Source organism: Oryzias melastigma, linkage group LG11, assembly GCF_002922805.2.
Source record: "Oryzias melastigma strain HK-1 linkage group LG11, ASM292280v2, whole genome shotgun sequence".
NCBI classification, from domain to species: domain Eukaryota; kingdom Metazoa; phylum Chordata; class Actinopteri; order Beloniformes; family Adrianichthyidae; genus Oryzias; species Oryzias melastigma.
This window is the reverse complement of record NC_050522.1, coordinates 14,424,865-14,440,816: the sequence shown is the minus strand read 5'-3', so window position 1 is coordinate 14,440,816 and position 15,952 is coordinate 14,424,865. Positions and strand designations below refer to the sequence as shown.

Here is a 15,952-nt window from a genome sequence, read left to right as displayed (position 1 = left end):
TTTAGCATTTTATTCCCAAGCACAAAAGAATGTCACCTACATATTAAAACTACAGGATCTTATGAAACATTGTACATCCAGAAAATATTTATGGAATGAACTTCAAATAATCTAAAAGGGAAATCAAACATTACCAACTGGAGGGGATCTTGTGTGTCTGTGGTATATAGTAGTTTGGGTTATAGTACCGGTAATAGTCTGGGTTATGAACCAAAACACTATATTGTAAAGTTTGAAAATAGCTAACCACATGGTATGAGCACAAAACAAGGATAAATACTGGCATTTTGAAGATGATACAGATATATATATAAAAAAAGAGTTTAGTAAACATGGGTAACCCCACATATATGACTGTTATTGCCACTGTTATTGGTGCTGGTTTTGTTAGTGTTGTTATTGGCGCTGGTGTTCATGTTGTTGTTAGCATTTTTGTTGTTTGTGGTGGTGACGCTTTTGGTTAGTGTTTTTCTTGATGTTGTTGGGGTGGTAGTTTTGTTGGTGGTGGAGTTGTTGATGTTGGCATTGTTAGTGTTGTTTGTGGTGGTGTGCTTGTTGTTGCAGGTGTTGTTGGCGGGGCTGTCGTTGATGGTTTGTTGTTGTTCGTGGTGGTGTAGGTGGTGGTATTTCTCTTTGCATTGTTGGTGGTGGTGCGGTTATTGTTGCAGGTGTTGTTGTTGATAGTTTTGTTGTTGGTGGTGTTGTAGGTGGTTGTTGCTATTGCCATTGTTGGTAGAGTTGCTGTTGTAGTTGGTAGTGTTGTTGGTGTTGGTAGTGGTGTTATTAGTGTTGTTGGTGGTGGTTATGTTGTTGTTGTTGGTGGCGGTGTGTTTCCTGCTGTTGGATCTTTTGTTGGTGTTGTGGCTGTGGGTATAAGTTTGAATCATATAGATTGAATTGTAATAAGTTTGAAACAATTGTAATTTTAAAAAATAATGTAATACATCCTGCAAAATATTTGAAATACAACACTTAAATCTATTACAATAACAAGTACACCAAGTTGCTGTATATGAAATTGAGAACTACTTAAATCTAAATGTATGGTTAAACTAAATATTTTCTCTTTGAAGTGAGCTAAGGCAAATCTCCATTGTACAATGTAACTATAACTTCCGTAATCATTTTAAAACAGTTTATAAAAAGTTACAGACATTAAGTAATTATTTTCATGAGTTATATTTTATGAAAAACAATCAAAACCAAGCAAGTCATGCTAAAACTATTCTTTTTTATGTTTTCAGAGTCATGTTTTATGTCATGCCACCACTGCTTTCATTCTGGCGTGGATGAGCGCTGGCGCCACCAAAGAAATGGGAAGAAAGAGAGTGGGGACTCTGGGATTCATCTGCCAGACCTGATGATGGCAACCACCTGCTGTTTTATGGTCACAACTGGAGCAGCATCGCTCCCATTGTTCCCCCAAAAACACAATCCTCCGCTCTCTTCGCCTTTTTCTTTGTCCTCCCCCTCATTCTTCACCTTTTCATCAAGTCTACCTTCACTCCCATCAACCCCCCTTCATATTCATCTCCCTTCTTTCACTTTTCCCTCCTTTTTGTGGCTCATTGCCTTGATGCTCTTTTGATGGTCAACAGCCATGAGCCCCTCATTTGAAATCGTTGGTCTCATGTGTTTCCAGACGGAGTGAGTAGACGTGGGGGTTAAAACCCACGAGGTGCCCAAACAACCAAATATCAGAGCAATATGTCACGCAGCTGCCTGATGACCTCACCCATTCAACCTTGTAGAGCTCTGACTGCGCATCTTCATCCTCAGGGCAGTCGCAGCATGGAAGCAATATGTCTTTTCAAACTGAAACGAAAAAAAAATACTTTGTTACAAAGAGTTCATGTGCAAGATCAGAACATGCAAGAATAACAAAAGGGTGTCTATAGAATGACTAGACTGCTTTTGCAGTTATTTTCTTTAGTTTTCTAAAGGAGTTGTTCATTTCTTGGCAGATAGGGAATTGCATCAGGTTTTACTTAATAATGACATCTTAGTTTTTTCATGACAAGAAAAGAGGACTCGAAAATACAAGTATAAACACTATACATCTTTTATGTGTATGCATATATATATATTGATCCCTTTTGACTCTGTCCTACTTGAGAAATTGATAACATCTAAGGAAATAACAAAATAGTGGCCAAAAACTACTTTAATTAGTGATGACAATAAGCCACCTAGCATACACAAATTATGTAGCTTGGGGAGGCTAACAAATCTCTAAAAGCACACCAAAGCTTTGATATAAACATTAATTCCGAACATTGTGTCACAAATATTATAGAGTCATGACTTTAGTGAAAAATATATGAACATTAAAAGTGAGGGTTAAATGCTTTCCGAGTAGTGTTCTTTTGCATATTTGCTTATGTTAGCATGGTTAGCTTGTTTTTAGTAGCGTCTGTAAAGGCTTCGTAGCAAGACTGGAGGGTGACAAAAAAGTAGTTTGTCTTGATGTCTCAATTCCTTTTTGTACTTTGTTTATTATTAGTTCTCCTCCATTTCATAAAGTTCTATCATACTGTATATTGAAGAAAAAAAAGACAGAACTTTCCAAATGACAATGTGCTAAACCCACAAAAGAAATCTTGCTTGTTGCTTTAAAGTTTATTCATTGTGCAGTTTGTTAGCATAATACATTTACAATTTCTTTATTATTCAAGTCATATTTGCAGTTTAAAAAATAAAACAACTTTAGTCTTTTTCTTGAAAATGGTTGACAACATTTTAAATATAGCCAAATCAGTAAGGTCTTCAGCTTTAGCTCTTCAAGCTATTATAACCTATAACCAGTCATTTTCAATATATTTTAATTTGAGAGCTTTAGTTATCTCTACTACTATGTTAACAATAGGCATGTATATGCTTAGTATATGCTTTTTTTTACTGTTTACTAATGCATATTTGCCATTTACAGTTGGAAGAGGTTTGATGTGAATTGTCAAAGTGGTGCTAATCTCGTGAAACTCGCTCCAGGTTTTTTCTTTCACAGCTTTATTCCGATAAATGTCATATAAAACTGGCTGGGCACATTAATTTTCTTCTCCATAATCAATTTCCACTTCCATGAATTAAAGGACATGACACCCATATGTCTACACCAGGGGTCTGCAACCTGTGGCTCTGGAGCCACATGTGGCGCTTTGACCCCTACATTGTGGCTCTGGTGGTTAAAGAAAAATAAAAATTATTTTCTATTCCAAATTTGAATAATGGAGCTTCATCAAAGTCGCACTAAAACATTTTGACGGATTTTTCTGAGCCTTTTACAACCAAAAATCTGTTGGAAATTACCCTGTAGCCAGAATTCATACTTAAAGAACATCAATTTTTAAGGCAAATAATTCCCTATTGTTGAAAAGTTTAAGGATGTTAAGTGTTCCTCTGGGTCTAAAAAAATACAGTATGGGTCACTTTGTTCTAATTTGTAAATTTCTGACAGAGATGCACCAACGGCGGTAAAATAAGATTTTTTTTCTTTTTTATTCACTGCTGACATTGACACTACATAGATTTGCTGCATTAAGATAATCAAATATGGTACAGGGAGTCTGTTATTTTAAAAGGATGTCATGCAAACCTCCGACAAAGTTATAAACTGTTTCATATTTTTTTGTTAAACGGCTTTATATTTATGTTTCAGTTATGCCAAAAGAAGTATGTTTATCACAATAGCTGCAGTGGCATAACAATAAATGAGTGTCTTACTTTTCTTAAAGGAGAGTTTGTGGCTCCTTCTGGATTGCTGTCAGTAAGAAATGGAGCTGAATGGCTCTTCAAGTGTTGAAGGTTGCAGACCCCTGGTCTACCCATTCTCACTCCCAACTTGTCATGGGCGTATGGTTCAGGGCCCCTCTGCGTCACTTTTTGACGTTTTGGGTGTCCCCAACTCGTCATTTTTTTGACGTGCTCACTGTTCCTATTAAATAATGGTTCCCCAACCCTTGGGACGGGGCACTGGACACGAAACCAGTACCAGGTTAGGGTACCGAACCGGTCTGCATCCCGGTACGCGTCCCAAGGCTTGGGGACCCCTGAGTAGCATCTTGTGGATGAGAATGTGTTGCATATGTTATCAACAAATCTGAGTATCTGGTAAAAGTTCAACCTGGTTTAACTTTCAATGTGTGTTCATTGCATGTAAATCCCCCAAACAGTTGTAGAAACCTGGAAAGTTACGAGTTTGAACTCGAAATACACAAACGAGTTGACATAGATTTTTCATTGATAGTGGTTGTTTAAACACACGCTGTACACAAAGCTTTAGTGACCTTATGTGTTTAGAGAATTTGACAGACTTCGTTCAGGAAGTTTAGTGTGGATTTAAAAAAATATATTTATTTGGAGACCAGTTAAAATTACTCAAGATTAAAAAAAACATCTCAAGACTGCCAACAACCAGAGATGTCCTCAGAGAGACCACCAGCTTGACAGGATTTCAAATCTACTTTAAGTGCTTCCCTGCTAACACCGCTCAATGGGAAATCACATTTACTTCAATACACACAAAAAAATGAACAGTTGACAAATGCCTGAAAAAAAAACTGAGCAGTTGATCTTTGAGACTGCAGGAATACAATGTAAGAAAGATAAATAAATAAAACAACACTTCTTTGTTGATCACTGTCAATGCTTTCACTGGACCAGACAGTGTTGTCTAACTTTCAGCAGCTAATGCCCATCTGTCTGAGATCTTACAGTCACAGAAAATAAACCGCTCTCCTTGAGTTTAGCCCCCAGTTTGGCTGCTTTTTAAATCTGTCACTCATGCACCTCTCAGAAGCTGACAGGATGATTGAATACAAGCCGACATTAATAGTGACAACTTCAGTTGAGCGAACTGTGGAAAGCTTAGACAGCTCCCAGATTCTACACAGACCAAACAGGAAAAAGACATCACGGGTTTATTCAAACAAAATGCATCCTGGGAGATTAGTTTTAACATTCCTCCTGATAAAGACATTTGTAAGAGACAAGCAAAGCAGTGGTAATGTGGGCACGGGGCTTCATTTATTATGAGGAACTGCGAAATATTGAATATGCATACACGAGCATGTCTTGCAATTTCCATATTTAGCTCCAAACCCTAAGGTGGTTTTCTCAGTCTCCAGGGCCGACACCCCCTCTTCAGTGTGATTTGTCCCAGGGGCTGGTGCACACTGAATAAACATGAGCTTAATCCTCCCTCCACTACACATGTACCAGGTCAAAGTTGGTATTTACAAGGAGCAAACCTATTTACAGTCAACACCTGTTTGGAGAATAGACTTTTTCACTTTTACACTCAACAAAGCCTGTAAATATTGTCTATATTTACAGGCTAATTGGTTTTAAATAATAATGTGCTAACTATGCATTTCAGTACTGTTTCATTTGTCTGTAGAAATGGGCCTTTTAGTAACAGTAATGTATTTTTACTCAGAACTAAAAGCTGTCTCTGGGTCTCACCTCTTCATCTCAACTTAGATGACATATTTTCCATTTAGAAATAGCTTTCACTTTAGGAAAATAAAAGCTACTGTACATTTTAAGGGTTTATTGTTTCCTAAAAGTAAAAAAACAGATATATCAAACCTAATTAAGATCTATAGTCATAAATTCAATATAAAATAAAAAAAATATACAAGCAGTTATAGAAATGCACATATACACAATTACATCATCTACATATATGCACTTTTTTTTTTTCTTCAAATGTTCAGTTTGTATGTGCTCTTCACAATGCCCCTGAAGAGTGTTAAAAATGCTAAGCTAATACCCATGAAAGATTACTTAAGCTCAGGGGTGGAGCTAAAGGGGGGCAGTAAAAAGCTTTGCCCTCCCCACTTGCCCCCCAAATTTTTGATTACATTCTATCATCATTATTAATGAAAATGGGCCAAAGATCAATACATGCTTCATTCAGTGTTGCAAAAACAAAAAAAGTTTAAAAGAAATCTTGACGCCCTCAAATTGCTTTTTTTTTCTTTTTTACATTTACATGTTTTTGCTTTTTTCATTTGTAATAAAATTCCACCTTGCTGCTTTCATTTATCACCCCTGCAAAGCCTTCTGCCCTCCTCACATTCTAACTCCGGTCCTGCTTAAGCTTAGTCACAACTGCCCCTACGGGTGAATATGGACAAAAAATGGACAAACTTGTATGGAGCATGCAGGTGACCTGCACGAAATATCATGGTTGTTGACAACTCTGTGAGCCTGTAGAGCAAAAAGATTCTCGGGGTGAAACTTCAAAATCTGTTGAAATATAAGGACTCGGGCATCCAAATTGGCTACACCACCAAATGGGATCAGCTTCCCAATCAACTTAGACTAAATATTAAAACGCAAAAGGATGTTTTCCTTATTATATTTCCAATAAGAAAATACTAACACAAATTGTCACATCATTCTTAGCAGTTTTTTCTCTCTTGAATTAATAATTGATTTAATTATTGCTTGTTGAAAATGCCAGTCACTCTCTCCGACATGTTTAAATTAGAGTACACATGGTGCCACACCACCAAACCGTTTGGTGGTCTGAGCTCATTGAGTCCATTCGCAGAAACAAGCATATAACACAACTCAAGTAAGCTTAGTGTCACTTTTAATTCTAAACAACTTTAATTTTTTCCTCACAAATTACAGAAAAAAAGTATTAACTTTTAGCTGAGCCTAAATAATTCAACAACACAGGACTTCTCTTAAGACTTAGCATAAACTATTAAGAAAAAAAACACACATATGCATGTGGGAATAGAAATGAAAACTGCTCTTGGAGACTCTTGGGGCTTGTTTTAACGCTTTTAAAAGACTTAAAATCTAGAAGTCTGTGTTAGAGGACAGTACACAACATCTTCAGAGCAGGATTAATGGCTTCAACTAAATGAACAGTCGACCTATTAGGATAAACATTTGTTGGTATTAAAGATAGAAAAACGCAGTATATTTGGTGGAATCTATTTTACTTGTGGTGTTAATGTTTTACTATTATTTGTACATGTTTAATGCCCTGTATGGCAATACACTTTAGGTTGACTGTAACCAAGCATGTGCTTTTTACCATGTAATACTTACTCAATTACTAAGTGATGGGGCTTCTAGTTTGTAGTTTTAAATCCTATCCAACCTTACTTTATTTATTTCTTTAATTTCACCTAAAATAGGCCATTCCTCAACTTTAGAAGTCTTTAAACATGCATGTTGGTCACCATGTCCCATTGATATCTAAAAGTCATATTTTTGTTGTTTGAACCAGTAGAGCAAAATGTTCATGCAAACTTTTCCACCGTGAGCAACAGGTCGTAGTGAACACATACGAGTAGGGAGGAAGTGTGTGAGGTGGAGGCATGTCGTACAGATTTTTGGGTTTTTCAAACCCAACCGAAACCTGCAGATGTGCTGTTCAAGTGATCACAGGGAGTCACGTTTTTATGTCATTTCAGGACATTTACAAGTGTTTGGGGTCACGTTTTTAATATTTAAAGGAATCATATTTATGTAGAGTTTATCACCAACGACAACGTTTTCGTATGAAACTCGTCTCTGGGGGACTTTTATGTTGAAAGCTAACGTCTTACAAATACTTCACAACGACAATGGTACATTCCATTTTCATGACATCTTTTGAGGTGGCTGCACGAGTGTCAAGAGAACTGCAAGACTCACTTGAGCTCCCATTAAGATCAGCCACTCCTCTCTATGACCGTCCATGGACCCGGACAAACCCCCAGCACCCATACAGGTAAACTCATGTACAGGTGCTTATGACTAACCCTGGGTTCACATGGCAACCGTTCCGGCTCAGGTGCGATGCGGGACCGGACTAGCTATGGTAGATGGCTCGAATTGGCTACTGGATTGCTGAAAGCCCCAGGGTCTGCTGCCGACCTTGCAAAACTCTGAACTCACGTAGGTTCACACGATAGCCACCATTTATTTAGTGGTAACAAGTAGGGAAGACCAGGGCTGGCTGTCACAATGATATAATGTTTGAAACAGCGGAAAACAGGGTTTATTTTGAAACAAATACCGAATGCACTTTACATTCGCTCACATGATTTCCGGTTTATGTCATTAATAACCCCAACTTCACAAAAAGTACTACAGCGTCCGTCAAAAATTTGAGCCCAACAAAACGGATTTGGAGCGCTGGACAGAATAGATCGCAGAGGTCAGAAGTGGGGTTCCTCTCGCACTTTTGAAGGTACGTATAGACTACGGTGGCCGCACTGGAGTCGTAATGGTTGCCCTTGAGCCCGGGGTAAGGCACAAGACATGCCACCTGTGCCTAGTATCAACCTGTGATAGTAGGTTAGACTTTGCTAGGAAGCTGTAGCACCTGCAATAACCACGCAATCTAGGTTTCAACTTAAAAACTTCTTGTTTTGATGTAACACTATCAATCTACATACTCCCAATGTTTTTAGGATAGAGCCAAATGTTTATTAAAATAGGTATCTCCTTCCAGGCTTCCAGTAAACATTCTCTGTGAGCTACTAGAACATACGTATAACTATTAAAAATTTAAAACAAATAAATCAATGAGTGGAAAACTTCTAAAAGTCTAGTATCGTACTTCACGAGTGTGTTAACAACTACTGTAAGAAACCTAATGTTTAAAAAATGCTAAATCAAATATCTACACTTAATCCCCCCACCCCCCACCCTTGGTTCCCCCTCGTCTCCCAGAACAACTGCTGTTTAAATGCAAGCCAACATCTGACAATGTTTGGGCCTGGCTTGTTTATGGAAGTTGATGGCTAGCTGCAGAGATGCAGGACTCACTTGGGACTGGACCAGTCAAATCTCGTCAGGCCCTGGATGACTAGATGAAGCAGCCGTTCAAGGCCCATCCGCATAGGTTTGCTTTCAAAAGACAGCATGGCATGAGGCCTGGGAGACGCAACCACTCAGGGGTCCATTTATGAAAAAAAAAATAGAAAAAAATAAGAGAAAAGGAAGGAAGAGCTACGGAGAAAGAAAAACATGATTAATTTAGTGTGTTTACAGTTTACGTTTTCCTGGAAAATAGATGAATTTTTAAACAAATGATAGATATAAAATCCCAAATGTAAATCCTTCAAATTCCTGTCAAATTTGACCTCACCACAGATCACCTGTTAAAGAGCAACATGTAAGATATTTCACTTTTATGGAGTTTTCCTTTTTCTTTTGTCTGCTGTTTACAACCACTTTTTCCATCAAGAACTTAAAGTTGGATTTAAAAAAAAAAAATATTGGTTTAAAAAAAATAAAACACTTTATAGTTTTAACCGCAAACCTATGATGAGAAAATTGGCCATTTATACAAGGCCTGACAAAGCATGACTATATGCAATATGCCAGTCAATCAAAAATTATAGAAGTGAAAGATTAAACTAAAGCTCCAGGGAAAACTAGCAACTTTTAGATTTCACATCTGACCAACCTGATTGAAATCTTTTACAGGATTTGATTAGAGCGGTCTATAAATAGACCGCTGCAAAACACAATGAGATCTGGCAACTCCTGAATGCTGGCCGACAGTCCTTTTTTAACCAAAAAAAAAAAAATAACAGTGTGTGGTTCCCAAGTGGTCAAGTCTATGTAAATCATATACCACAATAATAAGCAGATTATTTTTTCTAAATAAAATCTAAGTTAACACTTATTTTTCCAAAAGTTAAAACCAAATTGTGTAAATAAAAGCACTTGATGAAGTGTTAGATTCCAACTATCACTCAAAACATTTGAAGATCATTAACCAGTAAAACCAGTTATGAAATCCGTTTTTTCTTGGACATACCGTATTTTCTGGACTATAAGCCGCTACTTTTTTCCTAGGTTTTGAACCATGCGGCTTATACAAAGGTGCGGCTATTGTGTGGATTTTTCTTCCACTGTTAGGGGAGCTCTAACCGGAAATAGAATCAAAAACAAGAGACAAAAAATATATGTAAATCAGAATAGCCAACGCTACTTTTTCTTTAACAGATAGAACACTCATGACAAATTACTAACTGGTAATTATTTTCAAATCCTCAATTCTTCATCATGGAAATCCTGCAAAGAAGTTTGTGTGGTGCACATTTTAAGTTGAAGGCCATGGAGCTTGCTATCTAGGAAGGAAACCGCACTGCTCTACACAAGCTTAGCATCAATTAATCTATGCTGAGACGCTGGAGACAGCAGGTACAGACATGTACATTCAAAATACAAAATTGTTCTCTACATGCAGTAAATATCACATTTTTCAACATAGATATCTGCGGCTTATAGCCCAGTGCGGCTTGTATTTATTTTTTTTTCTTCTTTTTTTTTAAATTGAGCAGATGCGGCTTATATACAGGTGCGGCTTATAGTCCAGAAAATACGGTAGTTCCTTCGGAGCGGCAGAAATTCATGATCATTTTAATTTTGTAGTATTTCTCATTTTAAATTGGTGTCAAACTGTATTAATGAGCCTTCTTTACGTCACAGCAGATGCACTAAACCCTCACCTGTGGCTAGCTAGGTAGCTAGCGTGTGTAGTTCAAGTTCCGGAAAAGAGAAGATGGTATCTTCCCACTGACTGTAGTCAAATAAGCCGCCGTTTGCATTTCCGTGGTCAAATCAGCGTCACAAACGCTGAAAACATCTCCACCAGACTCCCCTGAGCTTTTTGATGCGACTTTGGAAATGTGAACCTCATTTGACCTCAGTTGTAAAGGATTGTAAATCAATGAAAGAGCATTTTGATGTTAGCTTTCATTCTTTTCCCCGATACCGGTAAAATAAATGTTACTGTGACTACGCTAAGTCCCACGACGTAAAAAATACAGATTTTGATACCTCTGCACATTAGTGTTTTAATGCCAACGCTCAAACATTTTTCCCACATGTAACAAACAGACTAGCATTGTGAAAATGAACCGGGTAAATCTTAAAATTGCTTTAACATCAATAAACAAACCATATTTGATCCATTTTTTATTTTTTATTTTAACTAAGCCTTTTAAGTGCATCTAATTGTGTGGAAAAAACAGTACACGGATCTAGTCTAGCGGATGCATTAGAATCGCGGTTTCTACATCACAAATATGACATTTTTCAAACTACATTTTTTTTTGTCTGCTGCTGATTCACTTTGATTTAAAACGAAGAAATACTAAAATATAATTTTAAATTTAATTTTGATATTTTCTCCATCATAAAAAAGCCACAACAACTTGTTAAAAAGATAGAAAAGACTATTTTCATCAGAGTGGAAATTTAAACTGCAAAACACCAGTTTTGGCTTCCTCTGAACTATGATTGAGTTAAACGACATAACAGAACTAAACCTATGCAAATTAGGGTTACAAAGAGTCTACTTTGAGATGACTTTGTATTACTGCAGCGATTCATCACCGCACTCTTTCCTGTCCTTAGCTTTCTCTAATGAAGCCCCCTTATGTATATAAGCCTGTCCCTTTTCTTTGATTTATCCTCGTCTATGTTTGTAAGTAAATGTAGGGAAGTGGGCGTGTCAAAATGGGAGCAACGCAACAACATAAGAACAATATATTCCCAGGGTAATTTATGGATGGAGGACACTAGGTATAAAAAGCCCAGTTAATTTTTCTATCAGAATAATTTTGTTTTTAAACTCTCACATTGGCTACCTTTTCTTTATAATTTCCTTGTCCAAGTCTTGGCACAAAAAAGAATAGTACCAGTGATCAAGCAGATTTTTGCAGTGTCTATAAAAGCTATTTGTGGTTATTATGAACTATAAAGGGAAATAGCAATGAGATAACTGACTATTGGGACTTACAAAGATGATTGTTTTTCTTGTTTGACTTGCTCAAACCAGTTTTACTGGACCATTTACCTCCCAACTCTACTATAGAGGGGAGTTGAGGACATTCGTCTGCTTCTCCTGACCCGAAACCGCAAAAACCTTAATCCAGATTAAGTGTCTTAAATTATATTTTCTCTGAAAAAAATGAGAAAATTGCATTTTTCATTGTGAAAAATGTTCACATTGTATGATAGAAAAAAACGTCAATGAATACAAAACAACATGTTTTTTTTTAAAGACAAACTTTTTCAAAGATGATCCAGTCCTTGCTTGTAAACGAACCGTAAAGACCAAACAAACCTCAATATATTCATCCTCTCTATCAAGTTTAAGAGTGCAACAAGCGATCACTTGGTGTTAAGAGAAACATTCTCACAAAAACTTGCAACTTAACAACCAAGACATTCAGAGAAAAGCCTGGACAGGAATAGGAAGCACTCAGCAAAGCAGTAAAAAAGTAATTTAAGAGGAACAGTGAGTAGTAGAGCGTCTTCAGAGCATTATGATTTTATAACAAATAAGTAAAAGAGTGTGTAATGAAGAGCAGCTGAACAGTCTGATAACATATTGCGAGACAGCAGCCATTAGCCTGAGAGCTGCTGAAGTATATCGAGGGAAAACTCACAGAGATAGAGCGACAACAAAGAAAGACAGGAGGAAGAGAAAGTGAGGGTTGGAGGCAGAAGTGGGAGAGAACCGAGGGGGAGAAAGCAGAGTGGAGTGTGGAGACTGATTGCCGTTGATCTTCACAATAAGCGGGGCCGACAAGCGGCAAGCGCGCCTCTGCTCCGACACTAATTGCCCGTGAAAGGTGACCCGCGGTGAGGCGGAGGCGCTCTGCTCCGATCGTCCTCGCAGGGCGACGTCCGCCCTGATCGCTCGCGACATCAGACAGCCGAGCAGTCACACCGGCCACCAGTCCCACCAGCCGGAACCCATCCGGAGACGGATAGAGGGTGAAGGAGACTGGAAGTGAGGAAGATTGGGGCTTGAAAGACTGAGGGAGGGGAAATAAAAACAGGAAAGGGGTCAGAAAGAATAAACTAAGCAGAAGGGAAGAAAGCAACCTGGATGGAAGGGAGAGGAGCAAAGCAGAAAAGACAAGTGCAGCCTGAGAGATCTTTGCAGAAGAAGAGCCATGGAGGTGAATGAAATGGGGAACAGAAAACTGGCTCTTCCTCGTGGTGCCAAACAAAATGATCCAAAGAAGCAGACGGAGGGAGGAGAAAGGCAAAGCAGAGTATTCATACAATGTATTCATTCGTTTGGGTAAATGTGTACACTGCAGTAAACATAAGGAGGCCTTCTTAGGCAAAACTTTTATTCTCATCGTCAGTTAATTTACATCTCTGTGTAATCAACTTGCTAACTTATTTGGAAGATACTATTTTTGTATTTTTAATTGCAGAGTGTGTTTGCAATGAAAAACAAGTGTTTCTCCAGTTATTTTTTGCACATGAAAATGACAAATTTTATTAAGGGGAGACATGATACTGTTAGAACAAAAGTTAAGTTGGCACAAAGGTTTCCTCCAATAAGCTGAGCTGAGATAGTTTCCCTGTAGCTAAACAATCCTAAAGAATGCCTTGAAGACATCTCGAATTATTGTCTCCCTTCAAATGAAATGTTTCACCACTGATCCAAGTGGCTTCATCTTTCCCTGCTACTTGCTCGAAACGCATATTTAGCCCATGTTGTTCACACTGGTCAAGCAGGGAGGGACTTCTACTTTTTATTTTCTACTGCTTACTTGTGCATCTCCATTATCTACTGTTGTAAGAGGCTTGGTGTGAAATCTTGTGACTTTTGCTCCAGGCTTTTTCTTTCACAGCTCTATTCCAGTATATTCAAGACTTGGTGTCTTAGAATGCCTGCTGGGAAACACATGTATATATATATTTTTTCCCTATGAGATCAATTTTCAAATGAGTGGCATTTTGATGGGACACCATTGAAATTCCACTACTAAAGTCATGTCCATGAATGGTCAAAGTTTGACCTTGTGGAACTTGCAATGGATTTTTAATGGCCACATGTTTTTGATCAAAAACGGTTGAAGAAACTTGCTTTGAATGTGGAAGTCTGAAATGTGCATTCATGTGCGTTTACATAGACTTTTTTTCAGAAGCTTCCAGTAGGACAGTAGCCACGTTTCCTCTGAGAGGTCCAATATGGTCTGGTAAGGAGTAGTACGGTACGGTCCAGATAAATGTGGAAAGTGTTTCCACTCAATTAAGCCTCACTTCCATTGACCGATTCGTTTTCACACTGCAGTATCCAAATTCCTTCAGAGATGGGTGCAATTATCATATATCTGCCTTTCTTAAGCCCGGCCACCACTACACTGGTTCACAACACAAATACCCTCGGCGTCTGCATGACTGTGGGGGGTCTTAAAGAAGCCCCGCGTCTAAAGTAAACAATTCCTGTTTGAGCTGGAATTTATTTAAAACAGGAACACAATTGGAAGATATCCGTATTCTGCATCTAAAATGAAAGTTTTTTTCTGATCACCACGAGCTCAGTGGAGAAATTGAGTGTTGGTGTTAGAGAGGGGGTGGAGGGGTGGGGGCAGATATATTCAGACTCTTGAAAAAAATTGTAAAGATATAGAATTTATAACGCAACGTTACCATTCTTATGTGATGACACAATCTTGTCATTGCTGGATTTCAAATGTCTCGAACTCATCGAGGTTTTTAAACCACATCTCATGCTTGCAGCCTGGTCCCTTTGAGCAAGCATCATTGCAAAAATTTGGTATTCTAAAAATAGTCATCTTAAAAGGAAAATCGCTATCTGTCCATGCAGCATTAACAAGAAATGTCAAAATATGGAAACAAGGAGTTGTACACGTGCATAATAAAGAGAAAAATAAGCTGAAAAAAGCTAACTGTTATATTACTTTAAATTATTATGTATTTTTTACAAGTTCTGGGCAAATAGTTTGTATTTTCTGAGTTTCCCTGTCCCTAATTTTGACTCCAGTGATAACAAACTTTTGATAAATGGACATGACTCATTTCAGAACAAAATGTGAGTTTTTTTCCATCTTAAGTCAAGTTTTTTTCTGCTGTCAAGAGTACGAGCAAACTGATTTTAGATCAGAAAACAACTTAAAAGCTAGTAAAACGCGTCTATAAAAATGTTTTAAATATTTGCAAGTATCAGATAAATATGGATTCTGGAAACTTTCAGGTCAAGGTGTTCATGTCATAGCTGCACACTAAAAAGTTAAAAGAAAAATCAGCAGAATTAAACTAGATAGAGAAAAAATAAATGAAACAATTTATCGTTAAAGAGGAAAAATTCCTGCTTATAAGACATATGGAGAAAAAAAAGCAAGAAGAGGAATAGAAGGTTGGAACATTATGCTTAAAGATGATCACATGAAGAGGTTATCGCTGCAAAGCAGAAGAGCGGCATCCTCTGTGAGCGCGGGGAAAAGAAAATGGCTGGCTGGAGTTTTGCCACAGATGACAGCTTTCCAATAAGCAGACTGTGAAAAGCTGCAGGCTCTCGCCAGACTACAGCTCTCCTTCTCCTTTATCCAGGACACACCGTCAGATGCTGCCCTGATTTCTTCATCCACAGTTCGAAATCTTTTAAACGTTATCCAGCACTTACACAGAAATGCTTATAGGACTACATTTTTTTTTTATTAAGAACGGTTTTACAAGCAGAACTTCACAGATAACCAATACATCTGTCATATTGAAAACTTACTGTAAGAAGTAGCTGGAAACTTCCAGACGCGTTTTTAATTATTGATTTTCTCTGCCTCTCCTTGGCTTTAAGAGGTTATGAAAGGATAAAGAAGAGAGACGAGCCTGGATCTTTTTACACACTGGAGCCAGACAGCTGGAGCCCGCTGTGGGGGCAGGAGTGTGGGCAGGCTACAGCCCATTTTCCCAGCACAGATACGCAGATATTGGAACGCAGTGTCCATTAATAACAACCGAGTTGTCATCTGCGCAGTCATTGACCCCCAGACTGGTCAATAAGTGAGAAAAAAAAAGTGTCTTTTAGGTTTGAGTGTGGGCATGAGCTAAATGGGTCGTATTAAATCAAATAAAAAGACAGACCACTTCCAAAACAATATATTTTAAGCTTAAAGGGTTAGTAATGGGGTTGTGGGTCATTTTCGGTGTTAACTGT

General features: G+C 37.9%; 1 long non-coding RNA gene across 1 annotated transcript in view; it reads right to left on the bottom strand.

Moving 5' to 3' along the window:
• Nucleotides 1–11,726, bottom strand: part of LOC112137510 — a 15,133-nt gene extending 3,407 nt beyond the window's left edge. Inside the window, exons 1-2 of the long non-coding RNA XR_002917551.2 lie at nucleotides 8,779–11,726; nucleotides 1,736–1,815 (exon numbers count right to left, since the gene is read on the bottom strand). This is a non-coding gene — a long non-coding RNA (uncharacterized LOC112137510). The remainder of the gene's footprint in view (nucleotides 1–1,735; nucleotides 1,816–8,778) is intronic.
• Between the last annotated feature and the right edge of the window lie 4,226 nt (nucleotides 11,727–15,952).